The sequence below is a fragment of the Schistocerca serialis genome, chromosome 4 (genome assembly GCF_023864345.2).
Source record: "Schistocerca serialis cubense isolate TAMUIC-IGC-003099 chromosome 4, iqSchSeri2.2, whole genome shotgun sequence".
NCBI lineage: Eukaryota > Metazoa > Arthropoda > Insecta > Orthoptera > Acrididae > Schistocerca > Schistocerca serialis.
The window spans coordinates 723,097,462-723,116,150 of record NC_064641.1 but is presented as its reverse complement, the minus strand read 5'-3'; positions in this window follow the sequence as shown (position 1 = coordinate 723,116,150).

The following is an 18,689-nucleotide window of genomic DNA, read 5'->3' as shown; positions in this document are numbered from 1 at the left end:
CTGGGAAACCTACTTACATAGGCTGAAACCACATTTCAAGGCTTTTCAAGTCACGGACGACTCCTTGCAGCGGTCGTTTCTTTTGTCTTCAGCGTCTCCGGACACGTTCTTTCTTCTATCCAAGTTGGCACCATTTTCCGATCCTGTGAATCTCTCTTTCCAGGAGATCTGCCTTTTGCTGACGAACTATTATTCCCAACGCTACCATGTAGTAGCCTCGCAGCTGGAGTTCCACCAGTACCATAAACAGACTGGTCAATCGTATCGATCCTGGGTCTCGGACTTGCAGGGTCTCAGCCGTCGATGCGATCTTACATTCACCAATCAGCAGTGTAAGGCTTCGTATGCCGACTCCCTGATCCGGGATGTGGTGGTTCAGCTGGCTCCCGACCCTGAGGTCTGTACTGTGGCGTTGTAACTCGACAACCCCTCTTTGGAAGACATTCTCCGCATTGCCCATTCCTTTGAAATTGCTCAAGCGGCTAACGAGCGTCTTATGGCGCGACCGCAGGTGGCAGCGATCGCGGCGTCCCGGCGGGTTCCGCCCTGGCGACGTCGACGTGGCCCGGCCGACAGGGGCCAGCGCTGTACGGACTCTTCGTGTTCCGACGTCTCTACGGCATCGGCGCCTTCGGTCGCCCCTCGCCGCCAGCCTCGCGGCCTACTTCCGTCTTGCCCACAGTGCTTTACTGCCCATTCGCAGGCTGATTGTCCTCAGTGCTTGATAACGTGCACGCTGTGTAACAAGGAGGGCCACATCCGATCGGTTTGTCGTAACCGCTCGACTCGATCCAGTCCTGCCCCTCCTGGGCCTCGAGATACCATCCACGCTCTGCACTTGGTCGTCCCACAGGATGACTCATTAGCGCGGAAGCTTTTCCTCACGCTCCGCATTTTCACTGAGGATGTCAGTTTTCAGGTCGACACTGGGGCCACCGTCTCCCTGATTAATATGGCGACATATACACGGCTGGGCTCTCCTGAGTTGTCGCGTCCCTCTCACTATTTTGTCGCCTACGGAGACGGTTCCATTCCCCTTCGTGGGCAGTTCGTTGTCCAGGCAACATACAAGCATGTTTCGCGGCTCCTTACCCTCTTTGTCGTCGACCATCTATCGGCTTCGAATATTTTTGTTCTGGATGCGTTTCAACTGTTTGGCTTTTCAATTTCCGGCGAAGTTAAGGTCGTTTCCATAGCTGTTCCCTTTCAGGACTTGGACGATCTGTGCTCCGCTTTTGCGTCGTTGTTTGTACCGGAACTCGGATGGGCTTCCGGCTTTCAGGCGCACATCACCCTCCGGCCAGATGCACAGCCTCACTTTTTCTGGGCCTGGCCCTTTCCGGTGGTCTGACGGCCAGCAGTCAAGCAGGAACTTGATCGGCTCCAGGCCGCTGACGTGCTGGAACCTGTAACCTATAGTGCCTGGGCGACACCGCTGGTCATACAGAAAGCGAATGGTTCCCTTTGGCTGTGTGGGGACTTCGGCGCTACAGTAAATGCTCAGTCCCTCGTTGACACTTACCCCATTCCCTGACAGGAAGACCTGCTTGCCAAGCTTGCTGGGGGAGAGTATTTTTCCAAGATAGACCTGGCTGAGGCATACCACCAGTTGCCCTTGGTTGCCGAATCTCAGAACATCATGGTTACCAACACGCCTTTAGGATTGTATAAGTACAAGCGCCTTCCCTTTGGTGTCTCTTCAGCGCCAGCCATTTTCCAGTGATTCCTGGAGCAGCTTACTCAGCCTATTGGTCACTGGGCGTTCGCGCCAGGAACAATTGCGAAACCTCAGCTCCTTATTTCACTCTCTACAGTGCTGGTCTCCGCTGTCAGCTGGACATGTTTTTTTTTTTTTTTTTTTTTTTTTTTTTTTTTTTTTTTTTTTTTTTTTTTTTTTTTTAGCTGGAAGCGCAATACTTGGGCCACTGGCTTAGCAAAGATGGCATTCGTCCTTCGGGTCGTAATGTAGTGGTCATTGAGGCCCTTCCTCTTCCCAAGGACTTATTGGAACTGCAGGTGTTTCTGGGCAAGGTTACTTAATAAACTTCTTGCCGCTGGCTGCCTCCATTGCTCAACCCCTCAATCACTTGCATCGCAAAGGGGTACCTTTTGTTTGGACTCCTGCTGTGACCAGGCTTTTCTCCGTTTAAAGGTGATGCTGGAGTATGCCCCTTGCCTTACTCCCTTCTCTCCAGACTGCCCCTTGGTTGTGGCGGCTGATGCGTCGGCATACGGCATTGGAGCTGTGCTCATGCACCGGGATGCCGATGGCTCTGAACAGCCCATCGCTTATGCCTCTAAGACGTTGACCCTGGCGCAAAGGAACTACTCCCAGATTGAAAAGGAGGCCCTGGCGATCGTGTTCGCCGTCCGAAAATTTCATTCCGATCTCCTTGGGGCAAAGTTCACCCTCCTGACGGACCGCAAACCCTTCGTTACACTTTTTGGTCCCCAATCTCACCTTCCTGAGTGGACGACTCAACGTCTCCAGTGCTGGGCATTGTTTTTACGTAATAACGCTTACACCATCTGGTATAAGCCCACTGCCCACCATGCTAATGCAGATGCTTTGTCACATCCCCCAGAGGGCCCTGATCCTGCCTTTGACAGGAGGTCCTGTGCTTTCACATTGATACCGCCCACCAGGATGCGCTGGACGGTCCTCCTTTTGTGGCTGCTGATGTTGCTGTGGCTACCCGCCACGACCCTGTCTTGCGGCAGGTTCTCAAATATGTGGTCCACAGGTGGCCGTCCTATGTTACTCGTTGGATGCAGTCCGATTTCAGCCCCTGGCGCCACCTGTCCCACAGGTTCTCATGTTGGCCACGGAGTCAGATGCCCACCGGGTAGTCACCCCCTGGAATTGCAGCTTCAGGTGCTCTGTTTGTTACACTGCGGGCAGTGGGGTATGTCCCATATGAAAGTTTTGGCTTGCTGGCATGTGTATTGGCCCAGCATCGATGGCGATATTGAGCACCTGGTCCGTGGCTGTACTGTCCGTGCGTGTCACCAGCAAGCTCCCCTCAGTCGTTTGCACCCTGACCTGTGCCTCCCCGGCCCTGGGATCGCATCCATGTCGATTTTGCGGGCCTGTTTTTGGGGTCCGTGTGGTTACTCATCGTTGATGCCTACTCCAAATACCCAAATGTTGCCTCAATGGCATCCACCACCACGGAGGCTACTCTCAAGGCCCTGGCCCAGGTTCTCGCCATTGACGGCCCGCCCCACACGTTGGTCTCCAATAATGGTCCCCAATTCACAGAATCCTCCTTCCACGACTTCTGTCAGGCCAACGGTATCAAGCATATCCGTAGCCCCCTTTCCACCATTCGTCCAATGGCGAGGCGGAGAGGCTTCTCCGCACTTTTAAACACCAACTGACTAAGGAGCATTGTCATGCACAAAAAAATCCATCGTTGTTTAGCGGAATGACATCCATGAACGACTAAAATTGATGTCCAAGTAGCCGAATAATCACAGGACCCAGTCCATTCTATGTAAACGCATTCCACACCATTATGGAGCCACGACAGCTTGCACAGTACCTTGTTGACAACTTGGGTCCATGGCCTCGTAGGGTCTGCAGGACACTCGAACCCTACCATTAGATCTTACCATCTGAATTCGGTACTTGTATCACCACACAACGGTTTTCCGGTGACCAAAGGCCCAATCGATATGGTTAGAAGCCCAGGAGAGGCACTGCAGGAGATGTCGTGCTATTAGAAACGACCCTCGCGCCGATCGTCTGCTGCCATAGCCCATTAACGCCGAATTTCGTCGCACTGTTCGAACTGATACGTTCGTCGTACGTCTCACACTGATTTCTGTGGTTATTTCACACAGTGTTGCTTGAATGTTAACACTGTCAACTCTCTGCAAACACCTGTGCTGTAGATCGTTAAGTGAAGGCTGTCGGCCAGACCGCTGTCCACGGTGAGAGGTAATGCCTGAAATTTGGTATTCTTTACTCGTTCTTGACACTGTGGACCTCTGGATATTAAATTCCCAAACGATTTCCGAAATGGGATGTTCCATGTGTCTAGCTCCAACTACCGGTACCTGTTCAATGTCTGTAAATTCCTATCTTGCGGCGATAATCGCATCGGAAACCTTTTCACATGAATCGCACGAGTACAAATAACAGCTCCGCCAATGCACTGACCCTTTATACCATCTGTCTTCGATATTACTGCCGTCTGTATACGTGCATGTCGCTATCTTATGACTTTTGCCACCTCAGTGTATTGACAAGAAAAAGAAAACAATATTCTGATATTCCACTTTTCGGTGCCTTATAAGAGAGACAATCTAACTGTGAAACATCCTTGTATTTGTAGTACCATGAAAGAGGGTGCGGAAAATTTGGTTCTGTTATGCTGTAAGTATTAAAATGCTATAATGACAAGGCGTTTACCGTGTAAACTATTTTATATTTTGGAGATTACTTGAATGATCTCTTTCATTATTTTGGAAACATCACAAAATACCATAATGGGTAAGAAAAAAGAAAAAAAGAAAGAGAAGCCCACTCAAATTCTTTCTCGGATTTACCACAAATTACATCTCGGCTAGGAAATCTTACATTGTACTTTCCAATACATAAGCTGATAAGGATAAAAGATACTCTCAAATTTGTTAAAGTGGCATCAGAAGCATCATCTACTACTATACTTTCAGCCACAAGATGGTCGTTCTGAAACCACGATAAGGACGAGAGAAACTGAACTCAGTAAAGAACTCACAAGGTATATATGCCTCGAAAATAAAACAAAACGTTCACGAAATTATAAATAAATGTTTCCCTGAGACATGTAAGTCTCTTGTTTTTAATCTACGATAATTATCGAAGCAGACTAAATGAACTAAAATGTCCGCCCCGGTAGCTGAGTGGTCAGCGTGACAGACTGTCAATCCTAAGGGCCCGGGTTCGATTCCCGGCTGGGTCGGAAATTTTCTCCGCTCAGGGACTGGGTGTTGTGTTGTCCTAATCATCATCATTTCATCCCCATCGACGCGCAGGTCGCCGAAGTGGCGTCAAATCGAAAGACCTGCACCAGGCGAACGGTCTACCCGAGGGGAGGCCCTAGCCACACGACATTTCCATTTTATAACTAAAATTTGAGCTAAGGCCTGAGATTGAACCCGTGTCTTCTTGCTTCGAAAGCAAAAACGCTAATCGTTACACCACCGCTGTTGCTGCACAAATTACCTAATCTTAGTGCCCTCCCCCACACAAACTCATTTTTTCCTTACGTATTGTCACTACTGCCAGGGCTCTCCGATATTGGAAAGCACCCCAGCATTGGACGTAATGGGACGCCCTTGCACCACTGATCATCTTATAAGTCCTCTAGAAGACCCGGGTTCGAGTCCCGGCCGCAGCACAAATTTTAATTGATTTCGTCTGCTTCGATCATTATCGTAGATAATAATAAGAGACTTAAATGTCTCGGGGAAACATTTAATTATAAGATCTAGAAGATCACCAGTAGTACAAGGACGTCCAATGCTGGGGTGCTTGCCAATATCGGAGAGCCCTGGCAGTAGTGACAATATGTAAGGGAAAAATGAATTGAAGTTTGTGTAGAGGAGGGCACTCAGCTTAGGTCGTTCGTGGAGCAATATTGATCGTCGCGCTGCGGTGGTGTAATTGTTAGTAGTTCTGCCTAGCCAGCAGGCAAATCCGGGTTAGATTCGCGGCTGCAGCACAAATTTTAAATCATTTTGTCTGCTTCGATCATTTTCACTAAATTGTTATGTTTGTCGTTCTTCTTTACACTTAACACACATTGCAAATGAATAACAACAGTATGTGTACAGAACCGCCACGAGAAATGTGTACTTGTACATAATCGCAGATGCTAGCCACCCCTGCAGCTTACGCTGGTGCGTTTGATAACGAACGGCACCAGTGCGATGTCCTCAATACGTCGCAAGTGTCAGTCGTGGTCAGAGCATTGTTCTTCGTAGTTGTGAGTTTACTGTGTAGCAGCTCACTCAGTTTGAGAGCTTGAATGGAGGGTGCTTCCGCAACCAGAGGTGCGAAGTGTTTAGTGTTTTAAGAGGCACCGTATCGAAGATTTGTACCACATACAGGGAAAAGGGAAAAACGTAATTCGCTATGTCACAAATTGTTCAAATGGCTCTGAGCACTATGGGACTTAACTTCTGAGGTCATCAGTCACCTAGAACTCAGAACTACTTAAACCTAACTAACCTAAGGACATCACACACATCCATGCCCCAGGCAGGATTCGAACCTGCAGCCGTAGCGGTCGCGCGGTTCCAGACTGTGGTGCCTAGAACCGCTCGGCCACTCCGGCCGGCGCTATGTTACAACACGGATAAAAGTGGGTGTTGAGTGTGTTGGATACAACAAATACAGTCGTACCAACGACTGATGTAATACTTGAGCAGAGATTGGTAAACAGAGTATAACGCTCCAAATTTTTGTGTGTACATACTAATGAAAACTAGGCCTGGAAGAAGTATATTACTGAGCTTCTCAAATAGTTAAGTGCTATTCGCGTAATTACTAATCTTAGAAGAAACATACCGAATTCCTGCTATATTTTCCTCATGTCAGCACGATGTAGGTGTTGCCACCGTCGCCACCCTTGTGTGAATGCTCTGTAAAGCTAATCATTTGCATATCACGGCATCTTCTTCCTGTCGGTTAAACTTCGCGTCTGTAGCACGTCATCTTCGTGGTGTAGCAATTTTAATGGCCAGTATTGTAGTTCTAAGTTCTAGGGGACTGATGACCTCAGAACTTAAGTCTCATAGTGCTCAGAGGATTTTGAAGCAATTTTTTTTTTTTTGCGTGTTTACACGCAATAATGGGTAATTTCCAAGAATGATTGCCTATCGAAGTCGTGGTGTCCAAACGATACATATCGAACGAGCGATCGTAAATCGATCATGGGCCTCTGGTGGCAGGCATTGTGTGTATGTTTACTGTGGTCGCTACACAAACGACAAAAGAAGAGCGTTACAAACATACTTGTAATTGCAAAGTAGACGACTTACCTTACTCGTTGGCGGTGTTGTTATCATGTGGAAGTCCATTACGGTGATCTGGATGGATAATTTGGAAGAGTCGAACCATGTATTCTCCCTGATTCTCGCTCGTTTTCCGCACTGTCCGCAATGAAATTGCAAACGGTATTTCAGCATCGAAACTGCTCTTACGAAGTTTTACACACCTCCCTCCACCACAGTCTACACAGTCCCTTCTTTCCTCGTCCGGTAGTATTCCATATTTGCGACAAAAAGTCGAACAATCTTCTACGCTGGTTAAACATGCAATTAGATTTTTCCATGTGAGAGAATCCGCCGAAGAAACGTCAAGAACACCAGACATAAATCCTCTGGGATTACCTAGCAACTCAAAAATAATTCGCGGAGGCATGTAATTTACAGCAACTAAGAGAACGACAGGAAGCAAATAAAAATGACGATCACAAATAATTGATCACAACCCCCGCCACAAGAGTCGCATGATCGATTTACGGTCGCATTTTCGATATGCATCGTTTGGACCCCGCGACTTCGATAGGTAATCTTTCTTGAAAATTACCCAATAATGTATAATTTTCTTGAGTAACCCACGAGTTAGAAAGAAAGTAGTGATTGCACAAAGGTGAGCAGTATGAATTGTATGTGGTGTTCATTTACAAATGTGAGTTAGTTATCTTTTCAAGGGGCTAGGTATTTTAACAGAGCCGTCACAACAGATACATTCGCTGATGAACTTCGTCATAAGCAGTACATCACAGTTAGAGAAGAACAGTGATTTCCATATTTACAACATTAGAGGGATAAATTACCCTTATTATCAGTTGCTAAAGCCATCAATGACTCAATATTTTTGTTCAACTGCCCAATAACAAAAAATGTCTGACAGAGAGTGAAGCAAGTTTAAGAAATAATTTTAAATAAATTCGCTTCTCCTGGGCAACTCCTTCTATTTCATCTATTCCTTTGTCGGATTTCTATTTCGGAACTGGAAGCGAGTAACTAAAAAAATTAGAACCGTCGTTGCACGAGTAGTACTTAAAGTAATAATGTATTCATTAATGTTAACATTTATTATGTATACATATCCGGTAAACTAACTCGTTCCGCATTATTTCGTTAAAAGAATCGTTCTAATGATGTATGGAACATGTAGCCAACTAACTAAGTGAAACTTGGAAGAGGGGAGAAATTTCAATCGGCCCACCGAAAAGTCTTTCCCTGTCTGCCACACCCCGAAACGACTGTTCGAACAAGGGTGAAGGGTGAATTCAGTGTACGCAGTAAGTGGGGTGGCCACAGCGGTGAACAGATTGTGGGAGATGTGGAGGTGTGGACGTCTCTTGGATGTCTACGTCTGGGTCACCACATTAAAGTCCTCTGGAAACAGCATCAAGCTCTCTGACCAGTGGCTGTACTGTGAGTGAAGGGACGCCAACTCAGCTCGAATCCAAACACAGCAATTACATTTCCTATCCACTCCAAAGACGGTGGAATTACGAACCAGACAGTTATTAAAATACAGGACTGTGTCTAGTAAATATGCCAAAACGGAAGCAATTTAAGAATTTACAAAGCTCACAGGTAACTCAAAATTAGCTCACGGAACACTGTTCTTCTGCGCTTCTGCTGGGACGGAAGCTGCTGCCATATAAGTGGCGGGTGCTGTTTCTTTCTGTCGTTCATGAAGCAAACAAAATGGGCTCACCGTGAGGAATACCACTAAACGAAGCTAGTAATTTTTTTAAAATTTCTTGCTGTTTTCGAAGGTATTAATTCTCACGATGCTGTATTCTCTGAAAATTATCAGAAAAATCTGGAAATTGTGAGGCGGCTGATCCTTTCAGGCGTTTCTCCTCACATTTTATCCTGTTTGCATAGTGAAATTGCATACAAGACTGTCTTGCTTCGTTTAATTTTCGTATCAGATTTATTTGTCGACTTTACACCTGTACTGCGTGTTATTTATATGAGCGGCTAGGGCGTAGCGTGTAGCAATGCAGGTAATCCATCCCTCTAACATTTCGTTTTTGTATTAATTGTTTCCATGAAATGCTTCTGGTCGGAGCCAAAGGAACTCCTTTTCGCAGGAGCGAAAACAGGGGGAACATTCGCACGTTTTGGAAGAGCTGTCGGGCATTCAAAATGCAGGATCTCAAACAGGTAGGCCGCACTGGCAGTCGGACGAGCCATTCTAGTCACTATTCTCCTAGAATAGACTCGTGCCTCTGTAGCAGAACGGGAAACTACTGGTGGAAGGGGTGACAACTCTGCCTTGTTAGTAAAGTTCTGGTTGAGTCCTCAGCTGTCCACTTGCCGTTATTCTGTTATGTGTGGTCCCCAAACACGTTTCCTCAAGGAAAATATATAGCTACTGCCAATTTCCAAGTTATGTTTCCATATACACGTGTCTCATTGGAAATGAGCGTTTGACGTCATTGGCCAGGAGATCCTTTGCGGGGCAGGTCCGGCCGCCTTCGTGCAGGCCTTATTACATTCGACGCCCCATTGGGCGACCTGCATGCCGGATGGGCATGAAATGATGATGAAGACAACACAACACCCAGCCCCTGAGCGGAGAAAATCTCCGACCCAGCTGGAAATCGAACCCGGGCCCGTAGGACGGCCATCGGTCACGCTGACCACTCAGCTATCTGGGCGGACACGTGTCTCATTGGCGGATACATTTTAACATTATGGTGGGAGCTAGGGAACTTCCAGGTCCCTGATTGGAAGAGCAATTGGGCCTTTTCTGGGATTAGCTAGAGAATATCGTGCGGAGTGCCTTTCTGAGATCTCAAGGAAGGCTGCCAAAAACAGAGAGAGGCGTTCGGAGTCGTTTTCGAGTTCGTATGGGTATTCTGATTGGAAATTCTGATTGGTGAGGCTTCTCTGTGCTCTGCGCTCGTACGTGTTTTTCTTAACATCGGCTCTCTGCCAAGTCTTCGAAGTTTCACTTGCATCCGCATTGGGTAGTGAAAAGGATGATGAAAACCACAGTTCGCCGTCTCATCACATCGTCTCAGCCCAGCAACAGTTAACAAAGGCCGCAGTTCGGCGGACCCGAACTCGTCGGCAACCATCTCAATGGCAGTCACGGTAAGATCGCATTTGCTGTGTACACTGCCGAGTTCGGGAATCTCGAGACTTTGAAGGAAGAGGTCTTCGTGCCTGGTTTCTATTTCTTAGTCTTCTTAACCTGATCTTCATGCTTCACGCAATGATATGAAAGTTTTTCTCCGGTATAATTCCTGCTTCAAAGGGAATTTTTCTCATAACCACTCACGTATGTTTCGCTATCGAGTGAACTCATTGGATCTGACCCTCTTAGTGATGATTCTTTCCGATTCTTCCTTTATTCATTGAGCCGCAGTATGCTGTACTCGAATTCATACTCGTTTATAAGTTTTGCAGCCACGTTTTAGAGCAAAATTCGTGTCCCTTATGTGTCTGGGCACCATCTCAACTGTAACTGTCGAGCATCATGCCGATGCCAACACTAACAACTACTCATTTTCTTATCATTGTTCTACTTGAGTTAAGTAAATTCATTCTCAAACTGTTTTATAACCTCAATGTTTATCTGCCATGAGTTAATTTACACACTGTTTAAACAAATATTTTTACGAAATCCAACTCTGTCATTGAGCAATCATTAAAATAAATTATTCAAATGAAATGTCCCAGTCCTTCAACCGCAAGCAACAGGCGAACCCCGGAGGAGTTCAGGAATTTATCAAATAATGTTTCCTGATGTGTGTAGTAGTTGGTTCCTCAAGTAGTCTGTAAGTTTCATGGCGGTAATCTACTAGTTTATATGATCTGGGGTGGTACATTCAGCATCAGTCTAATCTTCAGGCCCAGAGAGCACCTGATGAACAAGAGGTCATTTTTACAGCACACCTAGCTTCTGAAAAGTTAATGTCCGTAACAATACAAATGTATTTATTAAAGCGTTACCGTTTCCATAGCAGAAAGGTTAGCGTCGCTGACTTTTGTTTCGGGTGGGATTGGGTTCGATTCCTGATAGTTCCTGAGATTTTTTTCTGAGGTATGGTGGTCTGTAACGCTATCCACTCAGCCTCCTGAGGCCAGATAATGAGTTACGTGAATAAAGAAGCAGCAGCATCATCAGGATTCATCACCTGGTTTTAACGGCTGGAGGGATTAGTGACATTCCAATTACATGTCCCACGATCATAGATCTACTTTTGTACTGTCTTGCACAGTAGCCCAGACGGACAAGGACTAAAGGCCTTCTCACACGGGACGATGCAGCTAACGATGACCCTACATCCCTCCTGGTGAAAGACCGCACCGTCGCCACACGGGACGAGCTGGTGAACGTGATTTGCGCTCTCAACACTCTCCAGCGGCGGGCTGCGGCATCTGGTGCGACATATGGCGAGTAAATAACACAGTTTCTTTACGAAAATGAGAGCGTCTAAGATAGCTGAGCTTACTCTGTCAGCGATTGTCGAAGAAGAGCGGAGAAAATCACGAAGTTGACTCTGGGCACGTCGATGGCTTCAAAAGCGAATAATGCTGGACGATCTGACATATTCACCAACTGCGACAGGGTCGCGTATACAAACAGTGATCCAATACTGTCAAATGTTTCTTGTTCCAGTCTTTGATCACAATATCAATTCTTTAGACGATGACCAGTTTCAGTCCGTAATGAATCACCTTAGGACATGGTGTAAAAAAGATCTGAGGATGGTCATTGCGGACTGAAACCGGTCATCGTCTAAAGAATTCATATTGTGATCAAAGACTGGAATAAAAAAACATTTGATCTGACATATGTTGTATTGTATGTTAAGCGGGGGCCTAGAAACGACGCAGAGGCTCCGTCCCCGCCGCGGCCGCAGTGGTCCACAACCCCACGACGGCTACCGCAGTCCATTTCAGCCCTCCGCCGCCCCACACCGAACCCAGGGTTATTGTGCGGTTCGACCCCCGGTGGACCCCCCAGGGAACTTCTCACACCAGACGAGTGTAACCCCTATGTTTGCGTAGTAGAGTAATGGTGGTGTACGCGTACGTGGAGAACTTGTTTGCGCAGCAGTCAACGACATGGTGTAGCTGAGGCGGAATAAGGGGAACCAGCCCGCATTCCCCGTGGCAGATGGAAAACCACCTAAAAACCACCCACAGGCTGGCCGGCTCACCGGCCTCGACACAAATCCGCCGGGCGGATTCGTGCTGGGGACCAGGCGCTCCTTCCCGCCCGGAAAGCCGCGCGTTAGACCGCAGGGCCTACCGCGCAGGCATCTGATATATATACTAGTAGAAAAGTACTTCGTTAATTAAGTTGAATCTTCGTCCAATTTTCATTTTAAATTTAGTACAATTATGGTGGCTAGCGTCAGTTTGCTCATGCATAGTACCAATTTTCTCGATGTCGCATTGACTGCCCTCACTCTGACGAAACGTTCTTCATAACGTAGATTGCAAGATCGAGAGTAGTTTTGAAACTTCATTTGAATGGAAGAGGAGACTTTTTCGAACTTGCTCACGGGTACTCAAAAAGATATTTATCGACTACATACAAATATGAGCCAGTCCATAACAATAATAGATGGGTGTATGTATTTCACATAAGTTTCATAAGCACAGAAATTTCCCGTGTGGAAGTCCTGTTTACTTTTTGACATAGGATGGCAGTTACGTTAAGATTTCTTGCCACTGGGGAAACATTCCAGTCGTTGGTCTCTGCAACAGCAACTGCAGCAGATACATTATTTATAATAAATTACAGCGACTGCTGCAGGTAATACTTCGATTAAATTAATAAGAAAGGCCCAGAATCTTATAGAAAACAAAAAGCGAAAATAAAATTTAGGGAGGAACCTGCTACCTTCCGCTTCCCAGTCCACAACGCTATCAATTCAGCTACGGCTTTAAGCTGACAGTTGGGCCTCCATATAACGCGTGAGCAGGGTAAAGACTGTACCTAGAAATATTTTTTGATGAAACTTCCTGGCAGATTAAAACTGTGTGACGGACCGAGACTCGAACTCGGGACGTTTGCCTTTCACGGGCAAGTGCCCTACCAAGTGAACTACCCAAGCACGACTCACGCCGCGTCCTCACAGCTTTACTTCCGTCAATATCTCGTCTCCTACCTTCCAAACTTTACAGAAGCTCTCCTGCAAACCATGCAGGACTAGCACCCCTGAAAGAAAGGATGTTGCGGAGACATGGCTTAGCCACAGCCTAGGGGATGTTTGCAGAATGAGATTTGCACTCTGCAGCGGAGTGTGTGCTGATATGAAGCTTCCTGGCAGATTAAAACTGTGTGCCGGTCCGGCGTGAGTCGTGCTTGGGTAGCTCAGTTGGTAGAGCACTTGCCCGTGAGAGGCAAACGTCCCGATTTCGAATCTCGTTCCGGCACACACTTTTAAGCTGAGAGGAAGTTTCATATCAGCGCACACTCCACTGCAGAGTGAAATTCTCATTCTGGAATATCATTTGATGTTTAATTGTGGCAAATCATATCAAAACCTCGATCGTCATTGTAGTGTAGCAACGAAACAGAATGCTTCATATCACAAATACGGGGAACCTTTACCTATCGGTGTGTAGCTTACCGTAATTTTATTATAACAAATCGCAGCTGAAATCAAGTGTTTTCGAAAGATCCTCAATTTTCTGTTTTTTTGAAAAGCTTTCATTCCTTCCATCTACACTGTGATGAAGAAAACCTGCCAAATACTTAGCTTAACTCAATATAACATGGCGGCTCGTGAGTTCTACTTGAGACGTAAAACGATGTCCTGTCTGACTGCCGACATTCGTCTCCACGAGTCAAAAATCTGACATGCCAGGTTCTTCATTTGACGCCCCTTGTGTAGCGGAACGCGGAATTCCACTCTGTGACGTCACCAGCTCCTCGTCCACTGCGTTTTCATGTCCTGTGAGAGACGTAATCGTTGATTAGTGTTTACGTTTTCCGTTTAGTTACAAGTCCGGTGAGCTGACCACTGCTCCACATCGATGGGCAGCTCTGGACGGAGAGCCGCGCGGAGTGGCCACGCGGTCTAAGGCACCATGCACCGGGTTGTGCGGCCACTCCCGCCGGAAGTTCGAGTGCTCCTTCGGGCATGGGTGTGTGTGTTGTTCTTAGCATAAGTTAGTTTAAGGTAGTATAAGTTGTGTGTAAGTCTAGGGACCGATGATCTCAGCGGTTTGGTCCCTTAGGAATTCACACACATTTGAACATTTCTGACGGAGAGCGTAGTGATTTGCAAGCTTATTGAGCTGGCACTGCTTCCAGAGCCGCCCCGGCCTCGGTCGCGGCTACCTTGTGTGGCTCTGCCCGCGGTCGGCGTACGCCATGAGCTGCGCCGGCGCCGTCTCCGACTTCGGGACTGATTATTGATGGCTGGCCTCGGTGCCGGGCAGAGTCGCCGAGGAGAGGGCCGCCCGCAGCGCCTCCCGCGGCCGCCGCCTCAACTAAACGGTGACGTCACGCAGCGCCTTGTCCGTAATGAATCACGCGTCGATATTTATTAATGGCGGCGCGGTGTTGAGTAGGCCCCACTTTGCTCGCTCCGCTTGATGATGTTGTTATTGTGGCTGTGGCGTCAACAATTACTCATATAAAACGCGGTTATGAATCACTTTCCGTATTAGTGGAGAACGCGCCTCTCTTGTAATTTAGTGTTCGCGGCGGCCACGTTTAATCACGGCCTTCTCGGACTACGTGGGTGTAGCCGCGCGCATGCGCCCGGCGCCGAACTGCCCAGTATTTCACAGCCGTGTGGATAGCGGAACACCTGCGTGGCTCTATACGTTACTGGACGGATTAATAACCTGTGCTATTGTACTCGTTTAACGTTTCATCCGAGCCAGTATCCAAGGAGGAAAGATGTGACAGAGCGACAGATATTCTGAGGCCGTCAATATCTTATATGATTGCACTCATCCTTACGAATGATTCTCTGACGAATTTTTAAAAGCTTGCAGCTAGATAATTTCTCTGAAGGTACTGTAGTGATGGAATTTTGTCAACGGTCACGTATTGAAGTATAATTAATGTTGATCACGTTCCTAAAAAATGTAGTAAGAATTGAGTGAGACATGTGTAATTATTTTAACCAGGGAGATCCGTGAGAAACTTTCGCACTTTTAAAGTTTTAATAATGACAGTATTTGGTATAAGTGTAGCCGTTGGGGTAATGATAGTTGTGGGACGACGAGAAAACATGTTTAAATACGAACCTAATGATGTGAAGTAATAATAATGAATTTATAATACGTCCTTATATATACGTTTCCCTGTGTCCAGAAATGTTTTTTCCGGCTTGTCGACAGGCAGAGATCAGGGATTGTCAACAGGGCCACATAACCTGTAACTTTAACGCGGCAAACATTTTGTCACAATAAGAACGTCAGGCAGTAGAAGCAATAGGTGAATCACAGTTCAAGGTAACAATGACAAATTTGTTTGTCGTTCCGGAAAGTATATTCGTTTAGAAAAGTCAGCTTGTACGACGGGCAGAGATAATGTACTGTCACAGTAGTCACGGTTATTATCTACGGTTACTATCCAGTTAGTAAGTACTTTAAAACAAATAAACTGGTATCTGTAGTAAGATAAAGAGAGTATCTTGTTCGTGATTAATAAGTTATCTTAGTAAAATGTTAGTATGAAACGTGGCATCCATGATGCCCTTTTGCCTAAGAGAATTACAAGTGTCTTTTGTCTTAAATTTTCCACAAATAGTACGTTGTAGTCCAAAATCACTATGTAATGTCAGAAGCAGGTTAAGAAGCTTTTCTAACGGCGCCTCATTCATTCCTGTACGATTAGTACGCGTTGAGAAAGAGGGATGTTGAACTGAGAACTAATATATATCATAAACCAAAAATTATTTGCGACAGCTACAGGCACGTAAATAGATACTATGCTATCAATTTCATTTTACGTGAACTGCGTTTCAATCATACCTACTTGCTTCCAACTACACTCATGCTCATAAATTAAGGATAATGCTGGTACATGGTGAAACAACGCTCTGGTGGGCGGTTTGTGGGTTTAAATCACGTCGGAGTATGACGATGCGGTGCATTTGACCTGCGGTCGTCGCACGGTGGCGCTCGCAGCAGTCCACATACGCAGAGGTGTGTTGGTGCATGTCAGAGTGCGGTGCAGCGAGTAAGTGTGCAGTGGTGCTAGTGGTAACTGTGTGTTGAAAATGGCTCAAAGAACACATATTGATGACGTTATGAGGAATAGAATACTAGGGCGACTGGAGGCTGGTCAGATACAGCAGGTCGTAGCACGGGCCCTCCGTGTGCCACAAAGTGTGATCTCAAGATTATGGCAACGATTCCAGCAGACAGGAAACGTGTCCAGGCTCTACAGTACGGGACGTCCATAGTGCACAACACCACAAGAAGACCCATATCTCACCGTCAGTGCCCCCAGACGGCCACGAAGTACTGCAGGTAGCCTTGCTCCGGACCTTACCGCAACCACTGGAACAGTTATCTCCAGGCACACAGTCTACAGAGAACTGAACAGACATGGTTTATTCGCCCAGAGACTTGCAAAGTGCATTCCACTGACCCATGGTCACAGGAGAGCCGGTAAAGCCTGTTGTCAAGAACACAGTACATGGTCATTGGAACAGTGGTCCCAGGTTATCACCACGGACGAGTCCAGGTATAGTCCGAACAGTGATTCTCGCCGGGTTTTCATCTGGCTTGAACCATGAACCAAACACCAACCCCTTAATGTCCTTGAAAGGGACCTGCATAGAGCTCATGGTTTGATGGTGTGGGGTGGGATTATGACTGGTGCACGTACACCCCTGCATGTCTTAGATAGAGCAACTGTAATAGGTCAGGTGTATCGGGACGTCATTTTGCACCAGTATGTCCGCCTTTTCAGGGGTGCAGTGAGTCCCACCATCCGCCTGATGGATGATAACGCACGGCTCCACCGAACTGCCATCGTGGAGGAGTACCTTGAAACAGAAGATATCAGGCAAGTGCAGTGGCCCGCCTGTTCTCCAGACCTAAACCCCATCGAGCACGTCTGGGATTCTCTCGGTCGACGTATCGCTGCACGTCTTCAAACCCCTACGACACTTCAGGAGCACCGACAGGCACTGGTGCAAGAATGGGAGGCTATACCCTAGCCGCTGCTCTACCACCTGATCCAGAGTATGCCAACCCGTTGTGCGGGCTGTGTACGTGTTGGTTCAAATGGCTCGGAGCACTATGGGACATTATCTGAGGTCATCAGTCACCGAGACTTAGAACTACTTAAACCTAACTAACCTAAGGACATCACACACATCCATGCCCGAGGCAGGATTCGAACGTGCGACCTAGCAGCCGGAATGAAACACCTAGAACCGCTCGGCCACAGCGGCTGTGTACGTGTGCATGGTGATCATATCCCATATTGATGTCGGGGTACATGTGGAGGAAACAATGGCGTTTTGTAGCACATGTGTTTCGGGACGGTTTTCTCAACTTATCACCAATACCGTGGACTTACAGATCTGTGTGGGTTTCCTATGTGCCTATGCTATTAGCGTCAGTTTTGTGTAGTGCCACGTTGTGTGTCACCACATTCTGCAACTATCCTTAATTTATGTCATGAATGTATCATCTGAAAAACTCAATTACAAACCATTTAATATAAACTCATGTTCAAAAAAAAAAAAAAAAAAAAAAACAGAACACCTTAACGAATAGAGATAGGACGTTCATATCTGTAGGACATGTACACTAGTATGTTCTGCAGAAATGATTAGCATCTGAACCATGTCGGGACGCTCGTTCAAGGTCAACGTCGATATCGCGTTGCAGCGTCACCTACCCGTAAAATGTGCCTTTGGCTCTCATTTTCGCTATAAACGGGAAGTAATGGATCAGTGCGACTTGAGCAGACGTGCTGGATGCCTCGTAGACGTATTGAGTCTGAACGAGGGCGCATTATGGTATGAGAGAATGTGATGCATCGGTAAGGGATATTGCTGCTCGTGTGGGACGAAGTGTTTCGGCAGTGCAAACGGGTGTGTGCAGAATGGTTCACGGAAGGCCGTAGAACCGACGAGATGTGTCAAGTCACACCACCCGGACCAGCTCTCGAGAAGATCGACACCTCATCCGAATAGCATTCCAGGACAGATCAGCGTTTTCCTTGGCTCTGGCGCAACAGTGTAACACATCGTACACTATTAAGGGTCACTGTCCTTCGCTGTTTATTACGACATGGGTTACGTGCACGTCGCCCACTTCTCCTCCTGCCTTTGACGAATACGCAGAAACATGCTAGACGGCAATGGTGTGTATAACGACGTCGCCGGGGACGGAAATGTCATCAGGTAGTGTTTTCGGACGAATCCAAGTCCTGTTTGTTTGAAAATGATGGCCGCATATTGGTTCGCCGCAGACGGGGGGGAGCGGCATCACAGTGACTGCATTCGCACAAGACGTACAGCAAATGGCTCTGAGCACTATGCGACTTAACTTCTAAGGTCATGAGTCCCCTAGAACTTAGAACTAATTAAAACTAACTAACCTAAGGACATCACAAACATCCATGCCCGAGGCAGGATTCGAACCTGCGTCCGTAGACGTCACTAGGTTCCAGACTGTAGGGCCTAGAACCGCACGGCAGACATACAGCGCCACTTCAAGGC